Genomic DNA, 22,222 nt, shown 5'->3' on the forward strand with positions numbered 1-22,222 from the left:
GTCGGAACCACCTGGGGGGGGGGGGGGGGGGGGGGGGGGGTACGCGCCACAAGTTTGGTCGCCTGGTCTTAAAAATACATATTGGAAAAGGCTTCAGGCCTGTCAAAATGCTGCAATCAGAACTAAATATCTTCTTATGACTCCCGAACAACACCTGCATAGTGAGGCCAAAGAGCTCAAGATTAAAAAGCACCACGAAATGTTGAACAGGCAGTTTTTGCTAAATAGTCACAAACCAGGACTTCCTAGCAAACAACTGATTGATCTAGCCCCCCTCCGCTGGCATTAAGGGAACATCTCCATAAGCATTATGACGAGATCCTGCACCTGCCAACACAGCCTAACCAGGCCCTAAGCAGGTCCCAAGCCCAGTCCATACAGAATCGGTCAACGCTTTTGCCAGGACGCGGCCGGTGAACCCTGTTATTAATATGCAATATCATGCCCTTGCAGAAGAATGCACACTACCAAGGGAGACACGATTCACCCTGGCCCAACTTCGTTCTGGATACTGTAACAGGTTAAATTCTTACTTGTCCAGAATCAACACTGACATACGTAATGTATGTCCAGCATGCCACGTGGCCCCATATGACACCAACCATCTTTTCAATTGTAATGTGGAACCTACGCCTCTAACACCAATCTCTCTTTGGTCCGCCCCTGTTGAAAATGCTAGTTTTCTTGGACTCCCGTTAGAGAACTTTGATGTCGATTTGTGAGCGGTCGTGCCCATTGAATGAGGCGAAGCACTGTTACCACAACAACAACAGAAGATCACTGATATCGGGGCAATATCCCTTGCTTGCAGTAAGTGAACGAGGGGATGTAGATGTTGATGGTTCCTTAATTCGTATCGCCTGACCGTACAGATATTCCTTGACACTGTCCATACGGTGCATATCGGGATCCTATTGCACAGAGTAATGAGAAATAAATGAGAGTCCGCCTTCATTTGCTCTCGCATGATCTTTTCTATAGACGTTGTAGCCAGGTCTTCAAAGCAGATTTTGCAGTGAGCTTATTCTCTCGGATCGCAGCTATGCGGATATTTTACCGCTCAATGAAATTGACTAACTCCGTTATCTTCCCAGCCAACTCATTATAGTTTTACTGCAGTATTCTGAGGTGCAGAGAAGACGTCTCTTGGCCTAGGTATCAGAGGTATAGAGAACTTATGTGCACAGTATTACCGAATAAAACAAGAGAAACCACACGACTTACAACTTTAGTCTACGAGAGTAACTATATTTGACACTGACGAAAAAAAAGAAAAGTTACATATATGATTATTTGCATAGCTTAAAAGCTTTATCAATAAGAACGACATTATAAAAGAAAATTAAAAGTAGCGGTGAATATATCTTGTTGCCTAACAATTCTTATTACCAGCACTCCTCCTCAACATGTAGTCTATCTGACTAATACAAACCCATTTCGGCTCTAAATTTACAATGTTTTACCTTTTGTATCTTCAGTACAAATGTAGTTTAGACTTATCTCACCTGACTTATACAAATCCCTAACATGATAAAACTTTAAATCTATATGCTTACTTCTGGAATGGTACACCGGATTTTTAACTAGATGTAAAGAAATTAGTGTTGGGCTATTAATAGGAAAAACCCATTTCAGCAAAGAGCATTCCTAAATGTACTGCCTCTTTTTCAGCTGTAGGAGTTTATATAAAATCTGCTTACGCGTAGGCAGATTAAAACTGAGCCAGGTGGATGCATGATCCGCAGACCGATCGGCAGAGGCACTCCGCAGGGCGGCGTTCTCTCTTCCCTACTTTGGGTGGTTACCGTCAACCAACTACTACGCCTCATGGAGGCAGAAGGTCACCAAGTGATCGCGTATGCAGATGACATCTGCGTCACCATGCGGCGGAAATTTCCGCAAACTATTTGCAACCTAATGGAAGGCGCACTATCCAAAATTTCGCACTGGGCCACAGCCACAGGTTTGGAAGTCAACCCGGATAAAACCGAGCTTGCCCTCTTCACGAGGAGGTACAAAGCACCAAATCTAACACCGCCAAGAATTGGGGGTACGTTTATAGCGTTTAGCGATCAAGTCAAGTATTTTGGAGTCATTCTGGATAGGATGCTATTATGGAGTGCCCATATAGTGGAGCGATCCAAGAAGGCAGCATCAGCGCTGTTCACCTGCAAGAGGACAATCGGCACCTCCAGGGGATTCTCCCCTAAGGTGACCGATTGGATTTACACAGCCATTGTGCGCCCGATTCTTCTTTATGGTGCCTTGGTCTGGTGGCTTGCACTAGCTAAAGTACCTATCTTAAAATGCTTCAAAAGGTGCAACGGAGTTCGGACATCTGCATTACCGGCGCTCTCGGCTCCATTCGGTCTGAAGCACTAAACACAGTGCTATACCTTCCACCTCTTGACCTGGTGGCAAAGGAAATAGCGGTCATCGCCCCTCTACGCATAAGGGAAACAGGTCTCTGGTCAAATGGATCTAGTGAACACGCAACAATCTTGGGCACGAACGCCCCAGTCCCAATACCGGTACGCACTGACTACTGCACGCCAAAGAACGTCTTCGTTAAAAACTATAGTATATATATACCATCGCGACAAGTCTGGAATACCAGACAACAATCGATATCGGGTGCATCAACATATTCACGGATGGTTCTAAGCTTGACGGGAAGCTGGGAGCAGGCCCCTTTTCACCGGATCTGGGTCTAGAGGTCTCTTTTCGCTTACCAGATCACTGTAGTGTTTACCAAGTTGAAATGCTGGCAGTACACAGGGCTGTGAATCATCTCGCGTCTATGCCTAAGGATGGTAAACGGGTGTTTATTTTCTCAGACAGCCAGGTCGCATTAAAGGCCCTAGACTCATTCGTGGACAACGCAAAGTCGGTCACTGAATGCCGCAGATCTCTTAACGAGATGGCTCAGCATTTCATTATCAGCTTTATATGGGTACCTGGGCACAGGGATATTGAAGGCAACTGCAGAGCAGACGAGCTGGTCAGAAGAAGCACCACTGACCATATCCTTCCGGGAAATGATTCGGTAGGTATACCCATGGCCACTTTCAGGCTTCGTGTGAACACAAGCACTATATGAATTGCAATGGACTATGGTCAGCCATATCATCGTGTGAGGCATCCGGGCTAACCTAGCCCTCATATGACAAGGGGCGCACAAGAGCGCTTCTGATTTTAAACAAATCAGTTCTGTCGTTCCTAATAAGGGTTCTAACAGAGCATTGTTTAATAGGCACGCATGGTGCTAGAATGGGGGTAGCGACCTTCGACTATTGTCGGAGAGTGTCCAGCACCTCCTCTGTCATTGTCCAGCACTTAGTAGGCATAGGCTGGCCATCTTTGGTAAACCTTTTCTACATGACCTTGCTGAGGTCTCTAGCTATGAAGTCAAGGCTCTAGCAAAATATATAAATTCCACTAAGTGGTTTGACCCGCTTTAGGCAGGGTAGGGTTCCTCTTTGAGACCGTATAGGGTATTACAATGGGCCCGTTGGTGGCCTAAGTAGTGAGCTGGTACCATAGTGTCCAGCGCAGCCCTCGGAACCTAACCTAGACTTTGCAGCTGTAGAAAACGCCACATATTCAGGTTCTGTGCTACTTAAGGCAACGACGTTTTCTTTTTTCGATTCCCACGAGAATACTGCGCCGACAGCATGAGGTTCACTGCCTGTATAAGACTTCCTGTCGACAACATCAGCGCCCCAATCAGCGTCGACGTAGCATTCGAGGGGCTGACCTGGTTTGCGGTAATGTAGTTTAAAATCGCTCGTACCTTGCAAGTATCGTAACACATGTTTAGCCCCTGCTTCGTGCTCAGAATGTGGATCGGAATACTTTTGCGACAGTTTACATACCGAACGCAGAATATCCGGTCGGGTTGATATTGCCAAATACATCAACGCACCGATAAGCGGTTGGTATTTTGTTTTATCAACACGTCTACATTTCGCATCATCACAGCTGGCGTGGAACCCAGCATTTAACGGTGTCACTACAGCCTTACAGTCGGGCATACGATACCGTAATCGGATATATATTTTTTATGACCAAGAGTAATTGTGCCTGTTTTACCTTCGCGCTGGATCTCCAACCACAGAAAATACCGCAGTTGCCCACCTTCAACCACTCAAACTCGTTCGCAATTTTTGCTTTGGTCGCAATGACGTCTTCTAACCGAGTGCCACCTACAACTAAATCATCAACATACACAGCTATGTATGTATAATGTTATAATTACCATTTTCGTGTTTCATATACACGCAAGGCTACTTGACGAATACCCAAACTATCTTAGTACTGTTTCCAACTTAGAGTTCCATTCACGCCCACTTTGCTTTAATCCATATAGTGCCTTATTGAGCTTCAGCAATCGGTGCGGAAACTCATCGTCATCATCATTCATATAAACTACCTCGTGTACGTTGATGTTTAGGTATGCTGGAGATATATCCACTTGGTGCAAATGCAGTTCCTGCTCACACGCTAACGCCAACAGTAAAACAACTGTCGCATACCTCAACACCGGTGAAAACGTTTCCGTGAAGTTCACTCCAAACTGCTGACTACACCCCTTTGCCACCAAACAGCTCTTAAAACGTAATGTTTTAATTTCTTGTTATGTTGTATACCCATTTGCTGCTGATTGCCTTTTCGCCTGTAGGAAGATCCACTAATGACCAAGTTTAGTTTTTTACCAAGAGCCGTACTCCTCCTTCACAGAGGCCCTCCACTCTGCCGAATGCGCACTACCCAACGCCTCCATTACAGAATTTGGTACAGGCATTTCGTTGCTATCTATCATATTCAATATATGATGCTCCCTACGTGGACCAAGATCATACCGCACCTCATTTGTACATTCACTATCTTCTTCTATACCTTTGGCGCTTTCTTCAGTTGGCATTCTTCGCTAAAATCTTCTATTCTTAGTATCGTTCTCACTTACATCTTCATTAAAAGCTTCACCAAAATACGTGATGTCGACGCCAAAATGCGTATTTTCCATCAAAATTACATCTCTGCTTGTGATCACCTTACGCGTGTTTGGATCTATCAGGCTATAAGCCTTGGAGGTGTCTGAATACACTACCATAACGTATTCTTTTCCCTTGGGTTGAAATTTCGTTGAGTGCGCTTTGTCTAGTGCAATCGCTGAAGAGCCGAATACTTAAAGATGTGTTACTGTAGGCTTTTTACCTGTATACAATTCGAACGGTCTTTTGTTAACCAACGACTTTGTTGCGGCTCTATTTCGAAGGTAAACTGCCGTGGACACCGCCTCTGCCCAAAAATGTTCACACAACTTACTATGCACTAACATACTGCGTGCCATTTCAACTAAGGTTTGATTGGCCCGTTCAGCTACGACCTTTTGCCTGGGTACGGTGTTGTCAACAGGCGTTGTATACCATTTTTAATCAAAAACGTTTCAAATTCAACATTAAGATATTCGCGGCCGTTGTCGCTTCTGAAGCACTTAATCTTTTTATCAGTTTGCTTTTCTACCATTTGCCTGAATTTTTTAAAAGCAGCTTTCAAAAAGTAAATAAATAGTATATATCGCGATTTATCATCGATTAAGATGAGGAAATAATTCGAGCCGCTAATCGAGCTTATGTTCATGGGACCTCATAAATCGAGGTGCACCACTTCTAATCAGCTTTTGGCACGACTTTCCGATGCTATTTGCAATTTCACATAAGCTCTCAAAATTTAGAGGGCCAAAGCGGTTATGCCAAATAGTTGTTTCGTTGTCTTGCTCAACACCAAAACACTTGTTTGTGGTACTCTTAAAAACATACAAACCATCAACTAACTGCGCTTTTATCAATACGGAATTTTTCTATTTGATGACTGCTTGATCATTCTCAAAGCTCACAACTAATCCGTGTTCGCATGCCTCATTACTGATACGAAATTACATTTTGAGTCCGGCACGTACAAACCTTCCTTCAATTTAATTCGATAGCTATTAGTGTGTACACATACTTCGCCAATTCCGTTTGCTTATATATACTTGTTTCCCGCAAATTCTATTCTCTCATTTCGTTTTCTAAAAGTTACGTATAATGAGCTGTCACAGCATACGTGTCAATATCAATATACCACTCATCGCTCTTTAACTCATAAGGGGAAATAGAAGCAAGAATAGCGAACGATTTATCATCCCGAACCGTTTGACGATGCTCTTTACATTTATTTTATTATTTATTTATTTCGTATTAATCTAGAAAATGTAAAAATTTTCACACAGATTACAAGAAGACGTACTAGTATTTAAGCGTAAAAACTAAAAACTAAGTATAAGTTTACGTAAATAAATCATTTAAAAACGATTTGAATAAGTATTTTGTGGAGAAAAGCCCAGACCCACAGGATTTTGAAAGCGTATTAAACTCTTTTAAGGCTCTAACAATCGGAGCATTAGACGCGTACTTTGTTCTAACCGTGTCCAGCCAGAAAGTATCGTGATTCCGTAGACTCCTCTGTGGGATGTTGAAACAAATTCTGGCTAGCAGAAATGGACAGTCAATCGCTCCACTTATTAAGTCAAAAACAAAGGTGAGAGACAGAATAGAACGTCTGCTGTCTAACGAATTTAGGCTAATAAGCAAACAGCGACTACTGTAAGAAGGAATCGGATCATTGAAGTGCAACGACCGTAGGGCAAAGCGAACCAACACTTTTTTTACACGTTCAAGCCTGGTAATGTGACAATTATAGTATGGTCCCCAGATAAAAACAACGTATTCTAGTTTAGATCGCACAAGAGAGGTGTATATGAATACAAGTGTTGAATGTGCCAATGCGCAATTATATAATTCAAATGTGTTTCAAACAAAAATTTACAATCGAATACAACAACAAGATCAGTAATTTCACTTAAAGTAGATAATCGAAGACCATCGATTTTATACGATGTGGTTAGCGGACAGCGAGACTTCGAGTAGCAAACATGTGAGAACTTTTTATATTAAGATTTAACTTAATAGCTTTACACCAATCGGCAGCACTATCTATATCAGATTGTAGGCTAACCATGTCTTCATTGCTCGTAATTGTCTAAAAAATCTTTAGATCATCAGCATAAATCAGATAATTTGCGTAATTGAAAGAGCTGGTTATATCATTGATGAAAATTTCGAAGAAAAGCGGGCCAAATATGCTACCCCGTGGAACCACGGAAGTCGCAATGAAAGGATCAGACGATGCCCCATCAACAGTAACAACATATTTACGAGAGGAGAGATAGGATTCAACCCATTTCAAAAGAGTGGAATGAAACCCTAGAGCTCTCAGTTTCAGTAATAAAATTGTGTGATTGACCTTGTCAAAAGCTTTTGAAAAGTCTGTGTACACTGAATCAACTTGAAGGCGATTTTGAAACGCAGAAATACAGTATTCGGAAAATACGGCGAGGTGTGAAACTGTTGAGCGAACTTTAACAAAACCGTGTTGTTGAACGGAGATAAAGCAATTTACTGCAAAATTTTTATATTTTTTATTTTTAGATTTATTTTTTTATTTTTAACTATGGCCTCAAATAGTTTTGAGACTGAGAATATCTTTGAAATCGATATTGAAAATTCGCAATATTGCTCTTATTACGACATTTAAACACTGGAGTGATAAAGCTAACTTTCCAGGTATCAATAAACACTCCTCGTTCAAGTGATTTATTCAACAGAACCAACAATGGGGAAGCAAGGTCAGAACAACCCATCTACATAAGTTTTAGTAGACGTCTTCAGTTGTCGGATTCCTTCTTCTATATCAGCGAGTGTTAGGGTTAGCGACCCAAGATTTATTGGGGAATTTATGTTCTTGTAACACACCTGATCAAGGTTAGTGTCAGCATCGAAGTTTGACTTGAAGAAATGAGCAAAGAGATTATTTATTTATTTATTTATTTATTAAGTCTATGGTTTAGAAACCTTACAGACTAAGACGTACATAGGTTATTAATTATATTAAATATATTACATACAAAGTTTTTCTTTAAACTCATTGCGATTTACAAATATATCTAAATTTATTTCTCTACATAACAAATTAAATTCCGATAGCAGTCTGATAATGGTTCATTTTGAGCATACCTGGTTTTGCAGAGGTCAATAGCAAATAAATCGTGATGTCGCAAGTTTCTAGCTGGAACATTGAGTTTAATACATCGCAATAAAAACGGACAATCAATAGTCCCATTGATAACATCACGAATAAAAACTAAGCCAGATATCAATCGCCTACTGGCAAGAGTATGCAGACTGATCAGTCTGCACTGCGGAACATAAGATGGAATAAGCATATTAGGCATATTATTGTATGCGTTCAAGTCTATTGGAATGCACTTCATAAAACGGATTCCAGATTATAGAAGCATATTCCAATTTGGACCTTACACATGTACTAAACAGTAATTTTTTAGTATAAAGATCCTTAAATTCTGAACTATTACGTCTAATTAAAGCTAGAGAGGAATATGCTTTAGGTATAATGTAATTCAAGTAGTGATCAATAAACGCGAAATTCGAGTCAAAAACAACCCCAAGGTCTTTGATTTAATAACTAGAACTGAGGACAGAGTCAAAAATAGAGTACGAAGATATGAGTGGCAATCTAATTTTGTTGAAGGTGACCGAGCAGCATTTTTCGATATTGATCATTAGCATATTTCGATCACACCATTCCTCGAATTTGTTAACCTCATTTTGCATAATTTCAATATCAGAGAAGCTGTTATTTTTTTTTAATTTTTAAATTATCGGCATAAAGCAGATGTTCACACAAGGAAAAATACTCTGAGCAATCGTTGATGAAAATAACAAAAAATAGAGAACCGAGGATACTACCTTGAGGAACCCCAGAGGTAGCTCTATATGAAAATGATTTTACGCCATCAACAACAACATAGTTAATTCTATCTATTAGATATGATTTTACCCATGACAAGAAAGTAGAATGAAAGCCAAAATTTTCAAGTTTTTTAATTAATAAGCCGTGAGACACTCTATCAAAAGCTTTTGACAAATCAGTATAGATTGTATCTACCTGAAAGCCATCCACAAATGCTGAAATGCAAAAATTAGAGAAAACAGTTAGATTAGTGACTATAACCGCACTGCGTTACCCGCCTTTACGTAACAAAATACACCCCTGCGTGCAAGTGGCATCGCCGTCAGCTGTTGCTGAACAGCAATGCCAATTGCACTCAGCAGGACCAACGGCACTCAGCAATAAAAATGATGGCCGCTGAGCTTGGTTAAAGAAACGAACCCGAGTGAATTCGTTTTGAACATTGCAAGTGAACGGTCGTGAAAAAGCTAAGCGGTGTAGAAAAAGTAAAGTAAAGATTTAAAAAGAAAATAGAAAGAAACTAAAAAGATAGACGTTTATTGCAACCAAAAAGTGTAACTAAGAAATTAGAATAGAGAACGTTTAGTAAACCAATAAGAAACACGAACAAACGAAATTTACTTTAAATAAACTAAATCTAATCATTACAAAAAAAGCAGACTTATTGTTACTGTGTGTGTGAGCGGGTGTGCGCATAGGGCTGCATACCCACAAATTAACGTGAGTATCAAAGAAAAGAAAAAAATTGTTGGCGTTAAAAGGCCAACCTTAAATGGCGACCGTGACGCCAGGCCTTGCAATGGCGGCCATAGGCGTGAAGAGGCAGGCCTCTTAAAAACTAAAAATCAAAAAGGAAAAAAAGAGCTTAAAATTTTAAAAAGTTAAAAGGCCAAAACCATAAAATCAAAAATTTATTAAAAATGAATTAACCAAAATAAATTTTATCTAAAGAATTAAAATTTAATTTTTTCCTAATAAAATCAAAAAAAAACATACAAAAAAAAATTACAAAATCGAAAGAAAATGAAATATTAATTACAACAAAATACACATATACGAAAAGAAAAAGTAACAAATAAAAATCCAAAAAAAAAAAATCTACAAAAAATCATAAAACCAAATAAAAATCCAAAAAAAAAAATATAAACATGCAAAAATTTTACAAAAAAAAATTTTAAAATTCCAAAAACTATACAAAAAAATGTTCTTTAAAAAACTATAAAAATTAAAAAAAAAAAATACAAAACTTACAAAAACCCAACAAAAACATATAAAAATTCAAAAATCTTACAAAAAATTTAAAAACTAAAAAAACTACACAAAAAAAACACATGTTCTTTAAAAACAAAAACTGTAAAATCGACAAAAAAATTGACAAAAATTTGAAAATCCCTACAAATATGGGGAAAATTAGAAAAATAAATCAAAAACGTTCAAAAATTACAAAAAAATTATAAAATTCAAAAAAAAAACACCTACAAATAAATAATAATAATAAATAATAATAATAATAATAAAAAAAAATTTTACAAAAATCTAAAAATCCAAAAAAATATCAACACATAATTTGAAAAACTGTACCAAAAAAACTTCGTTAGAAACACGAAAAACGGCACTAGCCACGCCGCCACAGTAACATGCTAAATAACGGAACATAATTGCAATTTAACAAAACCACGCCACGCCAAGTATAACGGCGTAAATACCGCTACAAAACCACAAATATCCAAGCCAACGGTTATATGGCCTAGCAGCAGCAGAAACCAGAGGCAGCGACAAAATCGAGCAGTAGCAGAAGCCGAGCAGCACTAACAGCAGCAGCGAAAAAAAACGGAACCCATCAATATAGTATGTATGTATGTATAATTTGTCTGAAAGTTGTAACTTTGAAAAAAATATTTTAAACCGTTTATGAAATATATATATATTAATTTTTTCTAAAACATATATAACTAAAATATTACCTTTTCGACTTTTCATCATCATATGACTTACATACCAAAATTTACGAATTTTCTCTTTTGATAAATAAATTATAACAAATAAATTAAACATTTTTTTTTGCTGAATACGAATATTGTACCACGATATATTGCTAAATAGGTGGAATATTTGGGGAGCTTCATATCAATCGCATAAGTGTTTTTCCCGAATTTTAACGTACACTTATTTTTAATGTGAATATCTATTTTGGTTCTAATTGTGAGAATTGCAAGATTAACCTACCTAATATGGTCAGGAAACATTTATAATTTCACAAAATTTCTCGATAGCACTTATGGCGTTTTGCTATGGAGGCCCGCATTTATAAATCAGAGTTGGGAATATTTATATTTTTGAGCAATCGTACATAATTACAAATGTGAGTTTTTGTGAAATACGGTGCGTCCGTAAACAAATGTACATAATTTTTTTTTTTTGCGTAAACGGTGGTTCCTGAATTAACCAAAAAGATTTTTTTTGCGTAAACGGTGGTTCCGTACAAAACCAATGATTTTTTTTTAATCCCGGTGCGTCCGAGGATATTCGTATTATAAATTTGAAAAGATGCGGTGCGCCCGTATCTATAAAAATAAAACCATACAATTTTAATAAAAACGGTGCGTCCGTAAAAGCACAAACACATTGAGATCTTTTTAATAAAGCGGTGCGGCCTGTATCATCAGCCAAGTCCTTTTACAAAAATAAAATATTTTCCTTTGAAATCAATTTAAATTAAATTACTTCAATATGCATTCAATTTATCATTAAATATTCAGTCTTTCATTAAATTGCCGGTTAATTCTTTCAATTTCACATCAACATTCAATTCAATTTCAATTTCTGTTAAATTTTCTTAAGCAATTTCTACAAATTCGACTTTAATTAGTTTAAATATTTCTTCTTTGCTTCCTACCACATATGTTCCTTAGAAACCAAAAAGTGGTTCCCAGAATTTCAGAACAAGACTCAGATTCCGAAAATTCCAAAAATTCAGATTCCAATTCCAAAAATTTTAATTTCGAAAGTTCCGATTCCGAAAATCTCGATTTTAAAAGCCCAGTTTCCGAAGGCGCAACCACATACTCGCCCATTACAATCAAAACCCTTGTTGTTAGACTTTCTTTGTCCGGAGAATTTCACGGATTTGAGGAATTGCCCGAAACAAATATTTCAAATCCTCCTAATTCCGATACAAATATGGCGACTCCTGAAGAAAAAAGGACATTTATCGGCATATGTGCTGGTATTATGCGTGAAAATTATAGCGGTGAGCCCCTAGGTCTCGAATCTTTCATTACTAAAATGGAGTTAATCGAACAATTTAACTAGCATTTGCATTTCATATATTAAATCCAAACTCGATGGTAAAGCTCGAGAAGCGATACCAACTCAAGTACTTTCAGTTAACGATATAAAAATAGCGCTACGTAACCGTAAAAAACCCGACAACTCCAAAGTTGTGGCCGGAAAAATTGCAGCTTTGCAAGTTAATAATAATAATTACACCGATTTTGCAAAACGCGTCGAGGAATTGTCTGATGCTTTAGAGCGTTCGCTCATTATCGAAGGGATTACTCAGACCAAAGCCCGTAAAATGGCCATCGAGCAAACAGTTAACTTTTCCGATTGAACGCAAAAACCAGTTTAGTCAAATCAATCCTCGCTTCAACCAATTTTTCTGATTCCAAGGACGTAGTAGCCAAACTGATTGTAGAGCAATCAAATGAAATAAAAGAACGCAAAGTTTTAGCATTTAGGGCGCGGAACAATAGCAATTTTAGAAATTTTCAAAGTAATAACCGAGGTCGAAATTTCCAAAATCAAAATCGTAACTTTAACAATTATAGACAAAATAGACCATCCTTTAGTAACAGTAACTATGGCAACAACTTCAATCGCGGCAATCAAAGGCAAAATTTCCGTTCCGGCGGCGGAAATCGGAATCAGCCTAATAGTAATAATAATAGCAACAATAGTCGTACTAGCAATAATAGCGGTTCTAACACTTCCAATAATAGAGCTAGAAATGCAAGCGTTCGGGCTTTAAACAGGGAAGCCCCTCAGGAGCGAACACTGAGGGAGGACGAGACAAATTACTAACTAATTCAGCTCACAGTTTTTCTTCTAAAAACGTTTAATGTCTTAACCTAAATTATTCCGATTTTATACAAATAAATATTACTGGCTCTAACAAATTTTGTACATTTCTAGTCGATACACAAGCCGACATTTCGTTAATTAAAATTTCTTCTCTTAATAAAAATTTTTCAATTAATAGCAATGATACAATTAATATTACTGGAGTAACTACAGCTACAGTTTCTACATTAGGTACTTTTACAACCAACTTACACTTTTCAAATTTTTATATCAAACATACGTTGCACGTGGTATACAATGATTTCAACATTCCATCAGATGGAATACTTGGTAAGGATTTCCTAAAAACAAATAAATGCGATATCAGCTATGCAACAAATTGCGTTTCCTTCTGGATAGGCAATGAAAAGATCGCACTTCCCATCCTTCACGGAATGGAAAGCGATACATTTGTTATACCACCTCGTTGCGAAGTTTATAGAATTTTCACCTTGGAAAAAGACTCAGAACCACTTTTTGTGGATTCTCAAGAGATTTCTGACGGTGTTTTCACAGCGAAATGTATAGTTGATACTAGTAATCCGATCATTAAGGTAATAAATACAACAAATAGCGTAAAATACGTAAACAAAAAAAAACTTTCTAATTATAACGTTTATAAAATCAATAACCCAGTAAAGCAAGATAGTCGTAATAAAGAACTTAAAAGCATTTTAGAAAAACAAATACCTAATTATGCTGAAAATAAGCTTATTAACTTATGTTTACAATATTCCGATATTTTTGCGCTAGACAATGATAAAATGAAAATAAACAATTTTTATGAACAAAAACTAAGACTAAACGATACAACGCCAGTATACATTAAAAATTACCGCCTACCGTATTCGCAGCGTGAAGAAATAAATAAACAGGTTAATAAATTATTGGAAAACGATCTGATCGAAAATAGTTGTTCGAATTATAACAGTCCCTTGATTTTGGTACCGAAAAAGACCTAAATGGCCAAAAATCGTATAGAATGTGCGTTGACTTTAGGGCTGTAAATAAAAAGTTAATTGCCGACAAATTTCCTTTGGCACGTGTAGACGATATTTTATATAACCTTGGCCGTGCGAAATTCTTTTCTACTTTAGATCTTTTTTCGGGTTTTCACCAAATCCCACTTCACAAAGATTCAAGAGACATAACATCTTTTAGTACTGACCGCGGGGCTTTTCGATGGAAGGTGTTACCATTTGGTCTAAACGTAGCTCCAAATTCATTTTCAAGAATTATGTCAATTGCATTTTCTGATATTTCACCCAACCAAGCCTTTATGTATGTAGACGATATAATAGTAATTGGATGTAGCGAAGCACATCATCTCAATAATCTGAAAAAATTTTTGAAACCTGTAGGAAGTTCAACTTGCGACTTAACCCAAAAAAATGTAATTTTCTTCGACCTGAAGTAACTTTCTTAGGGTATAAATGCTCAGCAAATGGGTTGCTACCAGACGATTCAAAAATTGAAGCAATTAAAAGGTATCCTAAGCAACGCGATAAAGACGCTGTCCGAAGATTCGTGGCATTTGCAAATTATTATAGGAGATTTATTCAAAATTTCGCTTCTTTAGCAGCTCCATTGAATCGTTTGAGTAGAAAAAAGGTTGAATTTAATTGGGATACGGCATGTGAGTTAGCTTTCGAAAAACTAAGAAAAAGTCTGATTTCTCCAAAACTATTACAATATCCAGATTTCACCAAGGAATTTTTAATTACGGTTGATGCTTCAAAGTTAGGGTGTGGTGCGATACTGAGTCAAAATCATAATCGTAACGACTTGCCAATTTGTTTTGCTTCAAAATCCTTTAGCAAATCGTAACAAAATAAAGCAATAATAGAATTAGAACTTTTGGCAATATATTTTGCAATAAAGCAATTTCGTGCATATATTTATGGCACTCACTTCAAAGTTAAATCAGATCATCGTCCACTAGTTTATCTATTTAATATGAAAGATCCGTCGTCGAAACTTTCCAGAATCTGTTTGGAATTGTCCGAATATAATTTTACCATAGAATATATTAAAGGGAAATCTAACGTAGGTGCAGACGCATTATCGCGAATTTCAATTCAAGAACTTAAAAATTCCAATAATCAAATTTTAGCGGTACAGACGAGGTCTATGACGAAACGTCACGAACAATTACAACAATCGGTTGAAAACATAAACGAAAAAATGTTAAATTACAGGTATTCGACAAATTTTCATATAATTTTTCCAAAAAAATCCATAGGATAAAAAGCCAAATATGTCATGACAACGATAATGATAAAATCAATTTAAAAATATATGCGAATTTAAAACATAAAAAACTCGAGTTACTTAATATTGTGTGTACTAACAATTAGATGAATTACTTTTGAAGCTTGAAAAAGAAGCTGGTAAACACAACATTAAGCAAGCAGAATGGCAAAAAGATGATCAGTTATTTAAATATTTTTCTATTTCAAATTTTAAAAGTACAGGGAATTCAATTTTAAAAAATTTACAAATACTATTAATAGAACCTGTCGAAACAGTTACGGACAACGACAAGAAACTTAAACTAATGGAAATTTACCACAATGACTCGATATCAGGAGGTCACTGCGGAAATAAAAAGCTTCACAAAAATACGTACAAAATATTATTGGAAAGGTATGACCCGTGATATTGCCACATACGTCAAAAATTGCAAAAAATGCCTTTTGAATAAAGTCAAGCCAAAAACCAAAGAAAATTTGTTGCTTACACCAACACCCTGCAAACCTTTCGATGTCGTAGTTATAGATACAATAGGACCTTTGCCTGAGTCGAATAATGGGAATAGGTTCGCGGTTACCATTATGTGCGACTTAAGCAAATACCTAGTTACAATATCAATCCCTGATAAGACAGCAAAAACAATTGCAACTGCCATTTTTGAAGGCTTCATCCTCATTTATGGCATAATTAAATCAATTAAAACCGATTTAGGAACCGAATATAAAAATGAAATTTTCTCTGAATTAACTAAAATCCTAAAAATCGAACATAATTTTTCTACAGCTTACCATCATGAAACCCTAGGTACAATTGAAAGAAACTATCGGGTGTTTAATGAATATTTACGAGCTTTTCTAAATGATAACTTCCCCGAATGGGACGTTTATTTGAAATATTTTACATTTTTGCATAACACAACTCCTAGTACAGTTTTTGATAATGGATTTACTCCATACGAATTAGTATTCGGTAGAAATGTTACCTTACCAAATGAAGTTCAAAAGGAACAAATCGATCAAATTTACAATGTTGAAAATTATGCAACAGAAGTAACGCATAAAATAGCAAAAGATTTAATTAATAAACATAAAATTAAAAATAAGGATCTATACGATAAGATGGCGCGTCCGTTAGCTATTAATATAAACGATAAGGTAGTAATACAAAAAGAACCTAGAAATAAACATGAAAGCATTTACCAAGGACCATATATAGTCATAAAAATTGATGGAGTTAATGTCACGGTTTTTGATGAAATAAACAAAAAGGAAAAAACCGTTCACAAAAACCGAATCAATAAGGTAAACTGATAATTTTTTTCTCATACAAATTTACAAACTAGCTTGTAACTAATTTTAAATTTTCATTACTCTGTTATTGAAGCATGAATTATCAAATTAAAATTTATATTAATATACGAAAACATAAATTTCAATTTGCATGTAAATAAAACTAAATGTTAATATGCACACACTATTTGTAATGAATATAATATATTAATTTAGTGCAATAGAAATTAGAAAACAAATTACATGTAAGAATTGAATTATTATTAACAAAATTTCATATGTAAAAGGAAAAAATTGTTCTGATTGAACGAATGAGAAAAAAAGGGGAGGAACACCCTAATATCATACATTCATTCAACCAAAACAATTTAAAAGTCATATGAACAAGAAGAATATGACAAATCTGATCAACTTGTCAGATTCTTCTTTTTCTAAGGAAGGGTGGTATAACCGCACTGCGTTACCCGCCTTTACCAAAAATTTTGGAATATAAAGATATTGCATGCGCGAACTTCGGTGGAAAGCAGCGGAGCGTAACAAAATTCTAGTAGGTCATTTTCACCACACCAAAAACTTTAACACAATTTTTAACATAATTTAAGCACAGAAATACACTGATTGGAGTTTTAGTGAGTAAAAGTTAAAATTCTGAACACATTAGCTGAATAAAAAGTGTACAAATAATTGTTAAATAACAAATACAGACAGTGGTAGTTTAACAAATTCTGCTGTGGTAAGTGGTGAATGTGACCTACTAGAATTTTGTGAAGCTTGCCTCACACTATTTTTCGTCTATGCAATGTCTCTCTATTATATCGTTTCTGCCTTTACGTAACAAAACACACCCCTGCGTGCAAGTGGCATCGCCGTCAGCTGTTGCTGAACAGCAATGCCAATTGCACTCAGCAGGACCAACGGCAAGTGAACGGTCGTGAAAAAGCTAAGCGGTGTAGAAAAAGTAAAGTAAAGATTTAAAAAGAAAATAGAAAGACTGAATACAGTTTTGTGAAACTAAAAAGATAGACGTTTATTGCAACCAAAAAGTGTAACTAAGAAATTAGAATAGAGAACGTTTAGTAAACCAATAAGAAACACGAACAAACGAAATTTACTTTAAATAAACTAAATCTAATCATTACAAAAAAAAAGCAGACTTATTGTTACTGTGTGTGTGAGCGGGTGTGCGCATAGGGCTGCATACCCACAAATTAACGTGAGTATCAAAGAAAAGAAAAAAATGGTTGGCGTTAAAAGGCCAACCTTAAATGACCGTAGATCTGCCCGGTATAAAACGTTGAGTATACGAAATATAGGGCTTGATAGCAAATGCTATTTTAGAGCTTATGATTATTTCAAATAATTTAGCAATATTAGTAATTTTAGAGATAGGACGATAGTTCGAAACCAGATTCTTACTCCCACTCTTAAAAACTGGAGTAACAGAAGTCACTTTCCATTCATCCAAAAAATAACCTGACCTAAGGGACAAATTAAACAACAAAAGTAGCGGATACACTATAGATGACGTGCTTTGTTTGAGAAAAAAACAGAGATATTATGACCATCTAATTGCTTGGAGCATTTTAGGTCTTTTATAGCTGCGAAAATATCTTCCTCATTTAAAAGTAGGGAGCCAAAATCAAGCGAAAAAGCTAATTGCCCAACACTTGAAGTATCACTCTACACCGCGAGTAATCGAATTTCAGCATCGAGTCGGTGCAAAGATTTGGATATTTTTAAAACCCAGGTCCAAGATAAGTGGAATGTGGTGTTTATCAGTTACAGATAAAGGAACCGCAGACTTATACAATTGAAATTTTAAATCAGGACTAATGAAAATAAGATCCAAAATCCTGCTCAACTCATTTAGAAAGCCATTAATTTGCATTAATTGTATACCAAATAACCCATCAATTACGCATTATTCACTAAAACTATTCACATTACTTGGAATAAGCATATCTTCATCAGCAATAGTAGACCACGCAATTTTATTTAAATTAAAATCACCCAACACACAGAGTTGCGCATTACCATTCGGGAGATTTAAGTATAAAATATTATCAATATGATCAAAATACAAATTATCAGAGCTATTAGGAGGAATATAAGAAACACAAATGAAAAGAAAATCATCACCACTCGAAATTGACACACACAATTGTTCAATACAGGAATCAATATTAATTAAAGTTACTTCAGCGGCACACATAATGGACTTTACTGCTATCAAAACACCCCCCCTCCCCCCCTCCCCACGCATAGTATTCGTTGCCACACCATCTCTGCCTATTCGAAAAACAGAATAAAAGCTCCTATTAAAGAACTCCTCACTGCAGAAATCAGCATTAAGCCATGTCGATATTGATCATGTCTCTACCAACACGACGACGTCATAATCACATTAAGATGTAGCAGCATAAATAGAAGTGGCTTTTGTTCTCATACCAGACATATTTTGATAATAAATTTTGAGATTTTGATTAAGATGCATATTACGAATTCGCTTATTAAGACTAACTTATAGGGTCTCAATTGTATCTATGTTTCCTGCATATTTTGGTCTCGCTTTGGAAAAAACCTGAAAGGTCTAACAGAAACATTTGTTGGCCACAGAGAAGCATCAAAAACCTTACTATAGTCAGTAGATAAAACGCGTAATTTGAAAGAAACTCATACGAGAGAGTTAAAATCAGCATCTCTTTTGGTCAGTTTAAAGCAAGCAATTCTTGATGGATCGATGTTGGTATGTTGAGAAATATATTGAATAATGTTATCCTCTTTAACAGACGGCCTAAAAGAAGATAAGTGAAGCACGAAAACATCCAAATCAGCATTGGCATTAGTACCACTAACAACATTATATGGCTTATCAGCGTTTGATTTAAACGCAGTTTTTCTCTGTCCCTGTATACCAACTTCATTCGATGGAAAACGATCAGCAGCAGAGACAGCGGCATCAGCAAATGTTTGAGAGATAACACCAATAGAGTTAGCAGTAACACAAGCAGAATTATTATTAATACCCTCAGGTAGAGTAGGTAACGTCATACAATTAATATTATCATTAGCATCCACAGGTAGAGTAGATAGTGAACTTCTCTCAGCGCTGTCAGCAGAATGCACAAGGAGCAGCAGGCGATGGCAGAGGAGATGATTGTTTTTGAATTGACTTAGGTGCGCCAACCTTAGTTTGTGAGCGCGTACGGATTGCATTGTTGAAATCGACAGTAAGCTCAGATTGCCTCTCACTTGCTGTGGGAATTTTAAAGAAATCTTGTAGCATATCAACACTTTTGAGAGCTTCGAATATTTTGGCGCGCGAAAGTAAAGCAACGCACTTGTCACATTTATACACAATATTTTTGTTGTTTTTGAGCAAATTAATTGCATTACCCATAATATTAGAGCACTTCACATGAACCTTGTTAGAACAAATGCCACATATTATAGAGCCATTCGGTAAACATTGATTATTGCATTTAAAGCAGTTCGGTAAGCGAATGAATTTAGCAAACTAAGTAGAAGTTATAAAAGCTAAAGTAGCACAAGAGAACACATCTGTTCGCTTCAACAGTCAACTTTGCACTTGAGATTAGCAGCATCAATAATAGAGTGCGCTGGGGTCTCATTGAGATAGACAAGAGAAGGTATACTCGAACAAGATTTTTTGGAATTGACATATCTCCAAAATGATTTTTATTTTGATTTATATCTGATTCGAACTTAAGAATTTAATGCGCTTCAAGTCCCTGTTCAAGGATTTAAATTTACTTGAATAAAACAGAAATGTCTCTTTATATATAACCAATTTGGATAACTTAAACTTCTTGAAATATTTGTTTCTTAAATTTTTAAGTTTTAACAATTGCTTAGTATACCAAGGTATTTTATATCTGGGTTTCTTAAGGATTGGGATATGCTTTACGCAGATTTCACCTAACTTATATTTAAAGATTTCAAAGCTGCTGGCAACATCAATGTTGGAAAATATTGAATTCCAATCAATGGCATCAACTGCAATATTAACGATATCGATAATCCTCTATTGAACAAAAAACTAATAGCTTCGTCATCATAATGAACCAAATTAAATTGATAGAATTCGACATTTAAAACGAATGGTATATAATGAATACCAGGAGTAGATAAAGGATCAAGGCATTCCAACAAAGAAAAATTTACATTATCATTGACAAAAATTTGGTCTAAATACGAGAACGTTGATTTGGAAAACCATTTATATGAAAAAGACCACAACTGGATAAGTTATTGTAGGGATTTTGTTAAAATATATTTACTTGTTTAAATAATACTTTGTATTTTTATTTTGTTTAGATTTAAGAATGCCTTTGTTCATTTGTTTTAAAAAGAAAATTTTTGATTTATTCGGTTTTCAATTTTTAATAAATGTAGTCAAAGATATTTTATATATTAATAAACTAACATTTTAAAAACTGTCTGAGGCTACATCATGGCGATCCTGCCTGAATGAGCAAAAGAAAACAATTTTAAGACACGAAAAAAGCGCTGTCCGCAACTTCTTTAAAAAGTTCATTAAATAGTTAAAGAAGTGTAACAAGTGACATAAAACATTCTTTTTCATATATGTACATATTTCGTGAAATTTAGTTTATTATCTTAGCGAAAATGCATTTAAAATGAGTGTAGAACAGATGAAAAATTGTGCTAATCAAGAAGAAAAATGCGAACAAATATTAACGGCAAGAAAAAAGTGTTAAGAGTTCGGCCTATTTCACAGCTTCGTTATTGGTACCATTAGCGCCATTGATAGCAGAGCGAACCCAAAAATACAAAGATAAAAATCATCAAAGAAAACTAGTTCAATAGTTGAAAGCTGTGAATGTCTAATTTAACAAAAAAAAATTATTAAAAAATTGCTGCCATTAACAGAAGAGCATAACGTTATTGCAAACAGAAATCTGTGATGAACTATATACATATATTATCGTTATGGTTTCAATTGTGCTGTTTTGTTGACGTTGTCAATTCGTTTTCTATCACAATAATTAAAATTTAAACACGGACCAGAAAGTGGTGCTAATTTTGCAAGAAGTAATGTTCAACAATCTAAGGACATACGAACAGTTAAAAACTTCGAACAAGTGGGCGTGTGCCTGAGCAAAATTGATAAAGCAGTTAATTATACTATAAAATACGAGCCAACAATATTGAAGAAGTTTAGTGAGCTAACGCTTGGTTGAGAAAGGTGACAGCGTTTCACTATTATCGGAGTTCTGTTTTAAGTAACAATTAACAACAACCAACAACATCTACATTTGTAACGGCAGGGGTCGGAATTCAAGTTTAAGGAAACAGGAAGCTGATAAGGGCAATAGAAACAAGGAATTTAGAACAAACTGATTTCATGGGAATATATAGAATTTAACTCTTGGGAAATATATTTTTAGTTTGGTAAGTTTTTGTATTAATATATATATGTATTAGGCCGGGTCGATTTGTGGGGAGGCAAAAAAATCGCCCATTGCTCTGTGAAAATCATATTCTAGAGATCAAAATAAGAAACTTTGCCGAAGGAACCATACCTCTAAAACGAATTCTGATGTCCCCCCCCCCCCCCTTTGGGACGTATTGGCAAATTTTGAAAAATCCCACTTTGAAACGCCTATGTCTTTTTTTTTTGGAGTTTATTTTTCTCTTTA

The 22,222-nt window shown here is 35.8% G+C and overlaps 1 protein-coding gene and 1 pseudogene across 8 annotated transcripts in view; one reads left to right on the forward strand and one right to left on the reverse strand.

Annotated features, from left to right (window-relative positions):
* Positions 1–4,034, reverse strand: part of LOC137239218 (integrator complex subunit 7-like) — a 47,373-nt pseudogene extending 43,339 nt beyond the window's left edge.
* Positions 1–22,222, forward strand: part of LOC137240104 (uncharacterized) — a 1,657,600-nt gene that overhangs the window by 1,382,252 nt on the left and 253,126 nt on the right. The window lies entirely within an intron of this gene.

The sequence above is a fragment of the Eurosta solidaginis genome, chromosome 2, assembly GCF_040869045.1.
Source record: "Eurosta solidaginis isolate ZX-2024a chromosome 2, ASM4086904v1, whole genome shotgun sequence".
Lineage (NCBI taxonomy): Eukaryota > Metazoa > Arthropoda > Insecta > Diptera > Tephritidae > Eurosta > Eurosta solidaginis.